The 15,144-nt window shown below is 38.4% G+C and overlaps 1 pseudogene; it reads right to left on the reverse strand.

Annotated features, from left to right (window-relative positions):
• Positions 1–5,495: 5,495 nt before the first annotated feature.
• On the reverse strand, positions 5,496–14,622 carry LOC141522896 (enolase-like; annotated as a pseudogene).
• Between the last annotated feature and the right edge of the window lie 522 nt (positions 14,623–15,144).

Genomic DNA, 15,144 nt, shown 5'->3' on the forward strand with positions numbered 1-15,144 from the left:
ATGCTTCATTTATGACATATATTTATTAAATTGGTGGGTTTCATTAAATTTAGAGGTAGAGAAAATTCATAGGTTGATAAAATTGGGATACAAAAGATTTCAATATGCTGTTATTGTGGACTGAAGTTAAAAAGATAACAATAACAATAACAAATCAGTTACCAGAATGCAGAAAGTTCAGAAAACTAGATGGTATGGAGAAGAGAGGAATAGACTTAGAGTCAGGAAAACCTCAGTTCAAAGCTACCCTCAGACATTTTATTAGCTGTATACAAACTTGGACAAGACACTTAACTTTTGTCTACTTCCATTTCCTCATCTGTAAAAAGGTCATAATAGCATCCAGCTCACAGAGTTGTTGAGAAGATCAAATGAGATAATAATTGTAAAGTCCTTTGAAAATGATAAAGTGGTATAAAAATGCCAGCTATCATCATCGTTGTCAGTTCATATGAAAAATATTGATGGATTTAGTGCACTTTGCTTAATATTAGTCAACATGACAAGGCAGCCAAAAATGTTAGAGAAATCTTGTTTAGTCATGCCTGACTTTTTGTGATCCTATTTGGAGTTTTCTTGGCAAAGCTACTAGAGTGGTTTGTCATTTCCTTCTCCAAATCATTTATAGATGAAGAAACTGAGTTAAACAAGGTTTAGTGACTTGCCTAAGGTCACATTGCTAGGAAGTATCTGAGACTGGATTGAACTCATGAAGATGAACCTTTCTGATTCTAAGCCCAGTGCTCTATCCACTTCATGAATGAATGGGCATTGCCTCAAAATGTGATCTGGGAAATACTTAGCTTTTAAAAGGCCAAGATCTTCCACTGTATCCAGAGTCATCTCTGGTCATCCTGATCCATATCTGGCCACTGGATCCAGATAGATCTGAAGGAGAAAGTGAAGCTGGTGACTTTAAATAGCACCCCCCCCTTTACTCAAAACCAATTCACTTGCATGTTATAGCATCACCTCACTTATGTCATGGTCTTCTTTAAGAATGAAGGACAATGGGGTGGCTAGGTGATGCATTGGATAGAGCACCGGCCCTGGAGTCAGGAGTACCTGAGTTCAAATCTGTCCTCAGACATTCAATAATTACCTAGATGTGGTTTTGGGCAAGCCACTTAACCCCATTTGCCTTGCAAACCAAAAAAAAAAAAAAGAATGAAGGACAAACACAGAAAAAGTCCCACCTTGCTGTCCTTTGGGAGATATTAACTGCATCAATTAAAACATTGTGTGAAGAATGAGAAAAGTGATAATGTTGTATTTACTTTTGTCAGAATACACATAGAATATGTTCAGTTGTGTACATCCCATTTTAGGAGGAATATTGGCATAATAGATCACATTCAGAAGAGGATGAATAGTATAATGAGGGAACATAATTCTAGTAACAGTTTATCATTCCCTACTATAAAATTAATATTAATGCATATTGATGCAAAAATATTATGTAAAGTATTAACAAAGATATTGTAGAAACTTATTGGAAAAAAATTATATATTATTATATACTAGGTTGAATTTATAGGAATGAAGGTTTTATTCAATATTATTAAAATAATAAACACAATAGATCATATGAATAACAAAATAGTAAAAATTATATAATTCTATTAATCAACTCAGAAATATTTTTTTAAAGAAAATGTAACTATTTCTACTAAAACCAATGAAAAATCTAGAATTAATGATATTTTCAGTATGAAATTTCTTCAGTAGCTATGACACTCTTCCAATATGTTCAGACATAAAACATAGTTGTTCGTTATCACCATGGTTATGTATCTATTATCACTCCTATTGTTAGGTTCACTATCATTTGAATTGCTAGCTATTGCAATAAAACAAGATTGAGTTGAAGAAATAACTATCAGCAAAGAATAAATAAAATTCTTCCTTTGGTAGATAATATGATAGTCTACTGGAAAAATCCTAATCAATTCAATTCGGCAAACATTTATTAAGTATTTACTATGCATTCACTATGCTAAGTGCTGGGAATCCAAATACAGGCAAAAAAAGAGGCAATCCCTGCCCTTAAGGAGTTTACTTTCTAATGAACAGCAACAACAAAATGAAACCAAAACAAAACACATAAAAGGAAGCAGAAAAGTGGAGGGATACTCAAGTGAGGGCATGGTCATGAAAAAAAAAATCTAGTGAATCAAAAGAAGAGCTCAGAGAGGAATAAAGTAAACATGACTGGGCCCTTTCTTTAAAGTAGAGGTTCTCACAGGAACTGACTAATCAGCAAAGGATCATACAGAGGGGATCTTTCAGGCTAGGAAAGCTGTTGGGAAGAAAGAATCTTCCAGAATAAGAAAACTATTGGACATAGCAGAGAATGAAGTCTTGAGAGTAAGAAGACTTAGAGAGGAATAGAGGAGTGAAGCCTAGAGATTCAACTAAAAATAATTAAAATAGAACTTTTAACAAAGTAGCAGATATAAAACAAACCCATAACATAATGAAAGGAGTTGTCCATCTACAGAAAAAGAACTGGTAGAACCTGAAAAGATACTTTTTTCTTTACTTTCATTATTTTCTTGGGGGTTTTTTGTTTGTGTTTTCTTTCTCAAAGTAACTTACATGGATATGTATTTTGCATGATTACACATGTATCACCTTTGTCAAATTGCTTACCTTCACACTGGAAGAGGGAGGATAGAGGTAGAGAGAGAATTTAAATCTCAAAATTTGAAAAAAAGAAAGAATTTAAAACTGTTTTTACATGTAATTGGGAAAAATAAAATATTAAATAAGAATAAAATAAATTCATATAACTCATAAGCCTTTCTAACAGAAATAGAAAGACAAATTCCAAGGAAAATGAGAATGTAAACAATATTTGAGACACTACAACAAAACAAGTCAAATTAAATCAATTAACATTTATTAAAAATCTTTTATGTGCTGGACACTAGGCTAAGCAAAAGGAATAGAAAGAAAGCAAAAACAGTTCCTCTCCTCAAGAAGCTCACAATCTAATGGGGCAGGGGAGAGGACAATGTGCAGAAAAGCTATGCACAAGCAAGATATATAAAAGTAGATAGGAAATAACTTCTGAGGAAAGCATTGGGAGGGACAAAGAAAGTTTTATGTAGAAGGTGGGATTTGAACTGATAGCTAAAGGCAGTCAAGAGAAAATAATGGGTATGGGCAACATTCACAGCCAGTGAAAAGACATGAAATCAAGTGATGGAGTATTTTGTTTGAAGAACAATAAGGAGGCTAGTGTCACTATATTGTAGATTCTATAATGCAGAATATGTGGAAGAGAGTAAGTGAATGAAGTTTAGAAATATAGGAAGAGACCAGGTTATACCAAGCTTTAAAATCTGAACAAAATATTATTTTGATCCCAGAGAGAACCAATGATATTATTGAATATGGGAGTGACATAGTCTAACCTGCCTTTTAGGAATATTTTAAATGGTGAGTGAAGGATGAATTAGAATTGGGATAGAGACAGGAAATCTATTGCAATAGTTTAGGAGTGATGTGATGAGGTCCACATCAGAGTGATGGAGAGATGCAAGCAGTTTTGAGAGATGTTGTGAAAGCAGAATCAACAGCACTTAACTGATTAGAGTGAAGAGTTAAAATTATACTAGGTTGTGAGCCTATATGACAGAGTGGATAATAGGAAAGTTAAGAAGAGGGAAGGCTTGGGGGAAGGTGAGAAGATGATGAGCTAAATTTTGGACATATTGAGTTTAAGATGTATATGGAACATCTAGCTTGAAATATCTCAGAAGCAATTCTGTAGGGTTAGGGAAAGAGGTTAAGGCTGGATAAATATATCTGAGAACCATATACATAGAAATAATAGTTGAATCCATAAAATTTGATAATATAAAATAAAATAGTATAAAAGGAGAGCTCAGGATAGAGCCTTAAGGGAAAAGTTAAATTAGTAAGCATGACTTGGATGAAGATCCAGCAAAGGACACTAAATAGGAGTGGTTAGACAGGAGAGAACCAGGAGAGAGAAGTGGTTTGAAAATCTAGAAAGAAGATGGAGATTTTCCTCTTCAGGGGAAAAGGATGATTAATCATGTCAAAGGTTGTAAAGTGGTAAAGAAGGAGGATTGGGAAAAGATCATTAGAGATAGCAATTAAGAGACAATTGGTAACTTTGAAAAGAATAGTTCAATATGAATGATGAAATCAGAAGCTAGATTGCAAAGAAGAATGGAAGTGAGGAGGAACTAAATCCACTGAGTAAAGGAGAGTGACTTGAAAGTTGGTAGATGGCAGCTATCAGAATTTTGATTGGGTACTAAATGTGGATTGAACAAACATCAAAGGATGAGAGGTGACTAAGTGATGATTACCAGAAGGAGTATCTGGAAGTAGCTATGGGGAGCAAGGCATATTTTGCCTCTAGCACCATGCCTAGTAAATCAGGATAATCCCTAAATGAAATACAACCGATACAGGAAAGGTTGGTCAAGGATGTCACGGCTCAGTGATTTCAAAAAAATGGAAAGAGTGAGAAAGGAAAAGTTTTAAGATGGAAAAAGTTCATTTCTTTATTTCATTTCTTTCTTTCTTTTCTTTCTTTCTTTCTTTCTTTCTTTCTTTCTTTCTTTCTTTCTTTCTTTCTTTCTTTCTTTAGGTTTTTGCAAGGCAATGGGGTTAAGTGGCTTGCCCAAGGCCACACAGCTAGGTAATTATTAAGTATCTGAGCCCAGATTTGAACCCAGGTACTAAAAAGTTCATTTCTTGTGTAATTTCAGAAAGTACTGTGGAAATGATGGGTAGATCTTGAGTGAGATGTCAGTGTGGGGTCAGGCTAAGTGGAATGGGAACAAGGAATAGGTTGTGGAAAAGAGGGAACCAGTCAGGTATAATGACATCTGGTAGTTCAGGATCACTGGGGTGAGGATTGATGAAGGATTGGGAATTCACTAGGTGGCACAGTGGATAGAGTGCCAGACCTGAAGGAATGAAAACTCATCATCCTAGTTTAAAATTGGTCTCAGACCCTTACTAGCTGTGTGACCCTAGGCAAGTCACTTAAGCATGTTTGCCTCAGTTTCTTCATTTGTAAAATGAGCTGGAGAAGAAAATGGCAAGCCATCCTAGTATCTTTTTTTTTCCAGTGGATTATGAATACTTTTATTCTGCACATAGAAGCCACTAAAGGATCTGGCCTGTGGGCTTGTTGGGGGGGGCTGTATCACATGTATATAACTTGGCACATCAACACTAGGGGGGGGGGTGAGAACAGATCATTCTAGCCCAGTCACAAGATGAGGTCTTCCAAAAAAGGACCAAATAATCAGGTACCATCTCTGATAAGACAGTTTGAAAGAAGCAGTGAGAACACAGAAAGGTAGAAGAGAGAGGGGTAAAGTTAAGTAGCAGAACCCCTATCCCCAAAACAAAACTGGTCTACTACCTGGTGCTGCCCATTCTTTGGAGGACTTCTACAGAGGTGACTGTCACCTACTAGATCTGAGGCTTCATGGTCATGGAGCTTACTTGGCCCGAGGGTTTCTGAAGTTGCTTCCAGCAAATTTAGCCTTGCTGCCTAGTTCTTCCTCAATTCTGAGAATTTGATTATACTTAGCCAAACCCTCAGATCGGCAGGGGGCCCCAGTCTTGATCTGCCCATTGCAGAGACCCACCACCAGGTCTGCAATGAAGGTGTCTTCAATCTCTCCAGAATGATGGGAAACCATTACTCCCCACCCATTGGACTGGGCCAGCTTGCACTCCTGGAGAGATTCGGTCATGGAGCCAATCTGGTTCACTTTGAGCAGGAGGCAATTGCAAGCTTTCTCATTCACAGCCTTTTCAATGCGCTTGGGATTGGTCACTGTGAGATCACCCCCCTACAACCTGGATGCCTGCAGTTTCAGTAAAATTCTTCCAAACTGCCCAATCATCCTGGTCAAAGGGATCTTCAATAGACACCACTGGATAGTCCCTGATGAAGCTCTTGTAAAGGTCCCCAAGCTCTGCAAGTGAGATGTATCTGCTGGGATCATCAAGAGACTTGAAGTCCAAGTCATATTTCCCAGACCAGAAGAATTCAGAGGCAGCAACATCCATGCCAATTACAACCTTGCCAGTATAGCCAGCCTTGCCAATCGCTTCCTTCAGCAGCTCCAGAGCTTCTTTGTTCTCCAGGATGTTTGGAGCAAAACCACCTTCATCTCCTACATTGGTGGCATCCTGTCCATATTTCTTCTTAATCATATTCTTCAGGTTATGGTAGACCTCAGTTCCAATGCGCATGGCCTCCTTGAAGTTTGATGCTCCAACAGGGAGGATCATGAACTCTTGCATTGCTAGCTTGTCATCAGCATGGGAGCCACCATTGATCACATTGAAGGCTGGAACTGGCAGGATGACTTCTTCATTGCCTGCAAGATCAGCAATACAGCAGAACAAGGAGACACCTTTCTCAGCAGCCCCAGCCTTACAAACAGCCAGAGACCACTCCCAATATGGCATTTGCTCCAAATTTAGATTTATTCTCAGAACCATCCATCTCCAACATCAATTTGTCAATCTTCTCCTGCTCCACAACATTTAGTTTCTTGCTATCAGGGTTGGGGCAATAGTTTTATTGATGTGCTCAACTGCTTTTTTTAAAATCATTCTTGAGAAAGAATTATCATTCTTTTTAAATATTATTTATTTATTCTCATTTTGTACAAATAATGTTTTTTATACATTAATAAAATGTTCTTGTTTAAGAGTAAACAAAATACCCCCTCCCCCCAAAAAATATAGACTCACTTGAGCAATAAAGTAAAGGGGAGAGAAAAAATTAAAATTAAAAAAATAATAGTAATAATTGTAGGTATGGCCAGGTGACGCAATGGACAGACCACCAGCCCTAGAGCCAGGAGCACCTGAGGCCATATCCAGCCCCATACACCCAACAATCACCCAGCCGTGTGACATGCAAGCCACCCCCAACCCCATTGCCCTGCAAAAACCAAAAGAAAAAGAAAAAAAAAGACCCAAAATAAAATAAAATAAAATAAAATAATAATAATAGTAGGGGTGGCTGGGTAGCGGATGGAGCATTGAGCCTTGAGCTAGGAGCATCCGGGTCCAAATCCGGCCTCAGACACCCAACAATCACCCTGCTATGTGGCCCCAGGCAGGCCACCCAGCCCCATTTGCCCTGCACGTCCCCCCAAAATAATAATAAAAATGTACTTCAGTCTTTGTTCCAACACCAACAACTCTGTCGCTGGTGGATCACATTCTTTATGATAAGTCCATGGCAAAAGTTACTTCCATATTTTTCCATCATTGCCATTGCTGATCACAACTTCCTCCTTTCTTATTTCTCCACTACCATGTACTATATTTTCTCTCTCCTTTCACTCTGACTCTGCTGTAGGGTCGCTAAGTGGTGCAGCAGACAGATCCCTGGTCCTGGAGCCAAGAAGCCCTGAGCCCCCATAACACCCCTTAGGCCCAGAATCCACCTGGCCCTGTGGTCCTGGGCAGGCTTTCCAATCCCAGCCCCTTGCAAGAAGTAAGAAAGAAAATGTCTTATATCTGGCCACTAACCCCCCATGGTCCATCCTCTCCTCCTTTATTCACATCCCCACTCCCTGCTCCTTCTTACTCCAGATGTCTATATCCCATTGAGTACATATGCTGTTTCCTCTCCTAGCCATCTCTGATGAGAGCAAAGGTTCCCTCATTCCCCCTTGCCTCCCCACTTCCATATCATTGCAATAGCTCATTGTAATAAAAAAAATCTTATTATGTGAAATATCTTGGACTATTCCCCCTCTCCTTTTTCTTTCTCCCATTATATTTCCTTTTTTTCTATTGACTTCATTTTTACACCATATTTTATCTTCAAATTCAACTTTCTTTTGTGCTTCAACTATAAAAGCTCCCTCTACCTGCTCTATTAACTGAGAAGGTTCATATGAGTGTCATTTTTCTATGCAGGAATATATGCAGTTCATCATCATTAAGTACCTCATATTTTCCCCTTCTCCAGTCTCTATGCTTCACCTGAGTCCTGTATTTGAAGATCAAACCTTTTGTTTAGCTCTGGCCATTCCAACAGGAACATTGGAAATTCCCCTGGTTCATTGAAAGTCTATCTTTTTCCCTGGAAGAGGACATTCAGTTTTGCTGGGTAGTTGATTCTCGGTTGCATTCCAAGCTCTTTTGCCTTCCAGCATATTATATTCCAAGCCCTATGAGCTTTTAATGTAGTTGCTGCTAAGTCCTGTGTGATCCTGACTGCAGCTCCACAATATTTGAACTGTGTCCTTCTGGCTGCTTGTAATATTTTCTCTTTGACTTGGGAGTTCTCAAACTTGGCTATAATATTCCTAGGGGTTGGTTTTTTGGGATCTCTTTCTTGGGGGGATCGGTGGATTCTTTCCATTTCTATTTTGCCCTCTGCTTCTAGAATATCAGGGCAATTTTCCTGTAGTAATTCTTTGAAAATGATGTCAAGGCTCTTTTCCTGATCATGACTTTCAGGTATTCCAATAATTTTTAAATTATCTTTTCTAAATCTGTTTTCTATATCAGTTGTTTTTTCAATGAGATGTTTCACATTTTCTTCTAATTTTTCATTTTTTTGGTTTTGAAGTAATGAGTCCTGATTTCTCGTAAATTCATCAATCTCCCTGAGTTCTATTCTTTGTCTGAAGGATTTGTTTTCCTCAGATGATTTTCTTATCTCTTTTTCCATATGGCCAATTTTGCTTTTTAAAGCATTCTTCTCAATAACTTTTTGAACTGTTTTATCCATTTGACCTAAGCTGGTTTTTAGCATGCTATTTTCTTCAGCATTTTTTTGGATTTCCTTGATTAGGCTGCTGACTTCATTTTCATGTTTTTCCTGTATCTCTCTCAGTTCTTTTCCCAGTTTTTCTTCTAACTCCCTCAGTTGATTTTCAAAGTCTTTTTTGAGCTCTGTCATAGCCTGAGCCCAATTTCTGTTTTTCTTGGAGTCTTTAGATGCAGGAGCTTGTGTTTCCTCATCTTCAGACTGAGTATATTGATCCTTCTTGGGATCATAGATAATGTATTTCTCAATGGTGTACCTCTTTTTTCCTCTGCTTGCTCATTTTCCCAGCCTAAGCCTGTTTTTGGGGTGCTTCCTGAGCTTTTGGGACAGACCCACAAGGATCTGTATGTGAGGCTCTGTCCTCCCTCCTGGTCTATGAATGACCATAAGCTCCCCCCTCTGTCATGGGGCTGAGGTGGGGGGGGGGGGGCCTGCTGTTCTATGGCGGGGCCTAGACTTCAATCAGGATCTCAATGTGTTCAGAGCCCCAGAGTCCTGTTCCAGGGGCAGAGCTCTGCAGTCTCTCTCTCTCTTCACTCCCCTCCCTAGGTTCACTGGGCTTGTGCCCTGGGGGCTCCTGCTTGCTGGCTCCGCCTGCTTATGTTTCCTGGATCTGGAATGCAGTAGCTATGCTGCTCACTGTGTGCCCTGAGGGCTGGACTTCACATGCTCACTCTGGCAGAGGTCCCTTAGCTGTTCCCCCAATTTGTGCTGGTGCTCCCCGGGGCGTAGCTCGGGAAACTCCCCCGCTGCTGTGAGAGGCAGCTCCCAGTGCCCTGGGACTGCCTCTGGGAGGCTGAAGTTCTTTTGCTCTGGTGGGCCACCCCTCTGGTGGGCCGCCCCTCCAACCCCAGGGAGCAGAACCTTTCTGCTCTTTTCCAGGTTACCTTGAGTAGGAGAACTGCCTCACTGGGTCCCTCTGTGGGTTCTGTCTCTTGAAAATTTAGAGTCCTTAGTTTCGAAGATTTATGAGAGAACACCTAAGACATGATCTGCTCTTGTCACCATCTTGGCTCTGTCCCCCCCAACCCACCTTTCCCCATATAGTGGGTCTTATCATTGTCTCGGAGCTCCAGGGCTTCATGGATGCCAGTAGAAGCCCCACTGGGCACAGCAGCACAGCAGCTCTGAAGAGACCTTTTGAAGTGTACAGATCAACTTCAACGGTGGGGCTTCCATGAGAGTCAAAAATCTTTCTTTCAATGATCTTTCAAAATCGACATGTTGAATTTCTGGATGGGGCTGGCTCTGCAGGATTCAGAGGAGAGAGGAAGAGGGATCCATCCTAGTATCTTTGCCAAGAAAATCCTAAATGAGGTCACGAAGAGTTGAATGTGATGAAAATGACTGAACAATATCAATGATCTTCAACAAATTCAGTCAAGTTATCATCACTGCTAGGTTTCCAGGCAGTCTATAGAGAGTTAGAGCTGACTGGAGAAGGAGATAATAGTGCAGAATCAGCAGTACATCTGGGGCTCTCACTAAATGGAAATGTCAGACAAAGACTCACAAATCACATGGAATTACATGAATATAATTACAAAACTCTCTTTATAGAAATACAGACTTTAATAATGAGAGATATTAATTATGGTTGGGTCATGATGATATTAATATTATTCAGTGACATACCAATCAAACTACTAAAGGGTTATTTTATATATAATTCATAATTATATATTATATATTGTATATGTAATTTATCTGGAAGAACATTTTCTAGAGAAATAATGGGGGGAATGGAAATGAAGCGTCATATTTCAAATGATGTTACAAATGAATAATCAAAATTATTTGATACTGATTAAAAAATAGAAAAATTGATCAATGAACAGATTATATATTTAATATAAAGAAGTAAGCAATTATCATTAGATAATTTTATAAAAATACAGAGATCTTAGCTATTGTAGTAAGGTATTCAACAAAAATTGTTGGGAAAACTGAAAAGCATAATTTAAGTTTATACACATTTCTTTTGGTTGATTCACTATGCCTCTTCCTACAGTGTCTGTTCTGAATCTTCTGACCTCTGATGGCATTCCTTCTCCCCATTCTCTGCTGAGGATCTGGCCTTATAATTCATTAAAGAAATTGAGGGCATTTTCAGACTTTCCCCCTCAGGTTCATCTCATTGTATTTGGAATCTTCTCCTTCTCCCCCCCACCCACCCCATACACTTTCTTTTCCTTTATTCCAGTGTCAATTGAATAAGTGGTTCTTCTTCTTGTCAAGGTCAACCCCTAAATAAGCATCCTGAATCCCATCCTTTCTTTAAATTCAATCTTCAGTTAATTACCCCAGTATCATTTCCATACTCTCTTATCTTCAAACTCTTCCTATCTATTGACCTCTTCCCTAATACCTACAAACACACCCATGTTTCTCATGTCCATAGATTTTTTTTTATCAGATCCTACCATCCTCTCCTTTCCATCTTGACTAAACTTCTTACAAAATTCATCTCCCCAAGGTTCTTCTACTTCTATTTCTTTAATTCTCTTCTAGACCTTATATGATTAGATTTTTGACTTCATCATCTATCTGACACTAATCTCTCCAGAGTTATCCATCGTCTCTTAATTGCCAAATTTAATGACCTTTCCTCAATTCTCATTGTGCTTGACTTTTGGACAGTATTTGACTCTGATGATTACTATATTTCCCTGTATATAAGACACACCTTAATTTTGGGGCCCCATGTCATCCCCTGCTTAGTAAACTTTCATGATTCTCTATTAGTTTGAAAAAAATGTATTACATAAAGTTATTGGACTCAGGTTTTATTCATCACAAAATTCATACAACTCCTCATCACTATCAAAACTCCCATCTATTAGCTCATTTTCATCCATGTCTGATGTTGAATCCCTGTCTTAGGAGAGGTTCTGACCACTCTCCTACCTGGGCTCTGGTCTGGGGTTGACCACAAGCTCTTCCTGCGTATGTCTGGTGTGTGGACGTATGTTGGGTTCCTTTCCTTTGCATGAACCTGAAGCACCTGTTCTGTCTCCTTTGAAATCAGTCACTTCTTTCTCATCAGCAATTCTTCTGGCCTCCTACTGAACCATCTTTGTAGACACAAGAATTCCACTGGCTCTTTGCTCTTCCATTCATTTATTCAATTCCCTCTCTAACTCAGGCCATTTGGCTGCCTTGCCTCTCATGGCCTTCTTCTGCCAGGGTGTTTTCGGTTGGGTTTCTTCTTCCCGCATCCAGGCTTGGATTGTTTTCTCATTTGGAAGAGGACCAAATTGACATCCACACAACATGATTTCCATTCACTTTTGCAAACTGGATCACTTTGAACTGGAATTCAGCACTGTCTGAAAATCTTTCCTGAGTCATTTCTGGGTAGAACATGGCAAAACGTAACCGAATATACCTGTAATAAATGCAAAACAATGAACACAAAAACAAGTGAAAAAAAGCAGGAAATGTAAATAAAAAAACCTACAACCACTGTATAAGATGCTCCCAGTTTTTAGACCCCAAATTTTTCAAAAAAGGGTGCATCTTATACATGGAGAAATAGGATATTTTCTTTTTCTGGGAATTCTCTCCTCTGGAGGTTTTTGGTGTCATTGTTCTCTCCTGGTTCTTCACCTATCTAACCCGATATTTCTTCTTCTCCTTTGCTGATTTTTTTATGTGTCATATCAATTAATTATGCAAGTTCCTCAGGGCTGTCCTGAACTTTCTCTTTTTTCATTCTATATTATTTTTCTCAGAGAACTCAACAGCATCCACTGCTTCTGTTCTCATTTAAATACATATGACTTCTCATCTAAAAACATATCCCACCATAATAAACCTTCAGTTTCACAATCACCAACTGCCTTTTGGATATTTTGGATGTAAATATTTCAAATTCAACCTGTTCAAAAAGGAACTCATATTTTTCAAAAACTTTCCCCTCTTCCAAACTTCCAACTCTTACTGTTTAGGGCATCATCATTCTCCCAGACTTCTAAACTAGCAATATCCATTTTATCCTAAAGTTCTCACTCTCATTCAACTTACATATCCAATCAGTTACCAAATCTTATATGTCTCTTTTTATCTGGGTATAGAACCACACTCTAATTCAGACCATTTCCACATCTTGCCTAGACTATTTCAATAATCTTCTATATGATCTCCCTGCCTCAGGTTTTTTCCCACCGTAATCTATTCTCACCTTGACTGACAATATGATTTTTCTAATAGGTCTGTTCATATCATCCCCTACTTAGCAAACTTCAATGATTCTCTATTAGTTTATAAAAACTCCCCCATCTAGTTTTTAAATCCCTTCACATCTCAACCTCTTAATTTTCTAATTATTTTACCTTCTTTAAAAAGAAGGTAGGATCCATACCATTATGAGAGAAGAACAGATCACATGTAATCTTGACAACAGATAGTTTGTGTTTCTTCTGCCTTTGCTATTCAAGAAGAGGTCATAAGATCCACCACTTGACCTCCAAACTGTGGACTGCATGGACCTACTCTTATCCTCAGAGTAGTCATTCTAGTCATAGAAGGCACTGTCTTTACTTGCTAGTGGTTATGAGGCAGATTACTTCTATGTCCATTAATAATGATAGTTGCAGGTCACTTAGGACACTGTCAACTAGCTTGTAATGTCCTATTGTACTTACTAAAACTTGTAGGATGAACCAGGAAGGGCATTTAGAATCTGTATTATATCTGTATTATAATCTGTAGCAAACAGCCTTTAGAAGGCCAAATTAGGTCAGCTCTGGGGTGTCTGAATAGCACTTGGGAGAGAAAACTTAACCCTTAGATTGGATGTGATTTGCCCAGTCTGTGAGATATATATGCACACCCAATCCTGGGACCATTGCTATTCAGATCTAACACAATCTCATCTACACAATCTGACTATCTCTTTCTGGTTATACTTCCATATAGTTCTAGGGGGTAGGAGATGCTGAATCCAATTTGAACTCTGACTTAAAATTGCTTTTTTATCTTCTGAATTTAAATAAACTTATTTTTTCCCCTTTTTTATTGCTAGGTCTGTGAATTTTAGTTTTCATGAATCCTGTGGTGATCTACAAGTCCTATAATAGCTCTGGCCATTCCTGAACCAGTAAAATGGAGTGTTTGATTTGAAACAATATACAGACAGTTGAAAATACTAGTTTTTCCTAAGTAGTTTGTACTTAATTGTTAATTACATTTAATTATTACATTTGTTAATTATTGTATGTTTTGAGTATGTTTATTATGTAGCTGTTCATGTGCTAGAATCATGTATGTACCATATATTTGTTGACTTTGCATAGTTTTGTTGTTTGTTTATTTGAATAAATGCTAGTATTTATGAATGTTTTGTTCTTTAAGCTCCTTGATGTTGTTATTGCTTTGTTTTGCCTGGTTGCTATGTATATTTGCTTGTGTCCTATGCATGTAATTTCTGTGATATATGCATTTCTTATGCTCTTTAAAACTATAGTCACTGAAGTAGCTTCTCAAGTGATGCTTTATTTGTATAGTCTTTTGAATGAATCATTATTAAATATTTGCCATAAATGACACTCTGAGATGATTACCTGTGATTCTAGGCATATCATCCTTGCTTTGTTATGTGCTGAAGTTCATTTTGATGCTTGTGATGTATATTTGCTGATGCCAAACATACCGTGACTGATTTTGAAAGAGACTGCAAAATTTCTGACTGAGGGAAGTAATGTAGTGCTGTCTTGACATTTCCATGGAGACAAGGGCACTGGAGATGAATGCCTACAAGCCAGGCAGAAATTTACCCAGCTTTACTGTCCTGGACCCCCAGGGAGTTTGGCCATGACCCCAGGACTCTCTGGGCTGATTTTGACTCATAATCTAGTCCCCTGTACCCTGATGGGTTGTGGAAAGAAGAAGTCCCTAGAATATATATATATGGAGTTGGAAGATGAAAAAATCTAGGAAAGCAATGAAGAGTGGGAGACTAGAATCCATGGGTGACTTGGTGAGGGAGGAGCATCTGCCATGAGTTTGCCAATGCCAGATTTTTGAGACTGAAATGGTATGATCAAATTATACTGGAGACATGAACCTGGCACTTGCATTATTGAAACAAGTCTGGACTTCTGCCTTTTTATTCTCTTTCTCCTTCTTCCCCCTTTTCCTCTCTTCAGAGAGGACAGGAGCCAGATACCTTCCTCGAGGCATAAAAGGCTTATCTCTGTTTCCTAAAGGTTTGTTTACATTTCTGTTTACTTTATTTCTTAAGATGGCAATTATGATAAATGCTGTTAGCATTGCCAGTCTAAGTGTGTCATTACCCAAATGCAGTTGAGATGGGCATTGGGAAGCACCTTGTAGGA

The sequence above is a fragment of the Macrotis lagotis genome, chromosome 4 (genome assembly GCF_037893015.1).
Source record: "Macrotis lagotis isolate mMagLag1 chromosome 4, bilby.v1.9.chrom.fasta, whole genome shotgun sequence".
Taxonomy (NCBI): domain Eukaryota; kingdom Metazoa; phylum Chordata; class Mammalia; order Peramelemorphia; family Peramelidae; genus Macrotis; species Macrotis lagotis.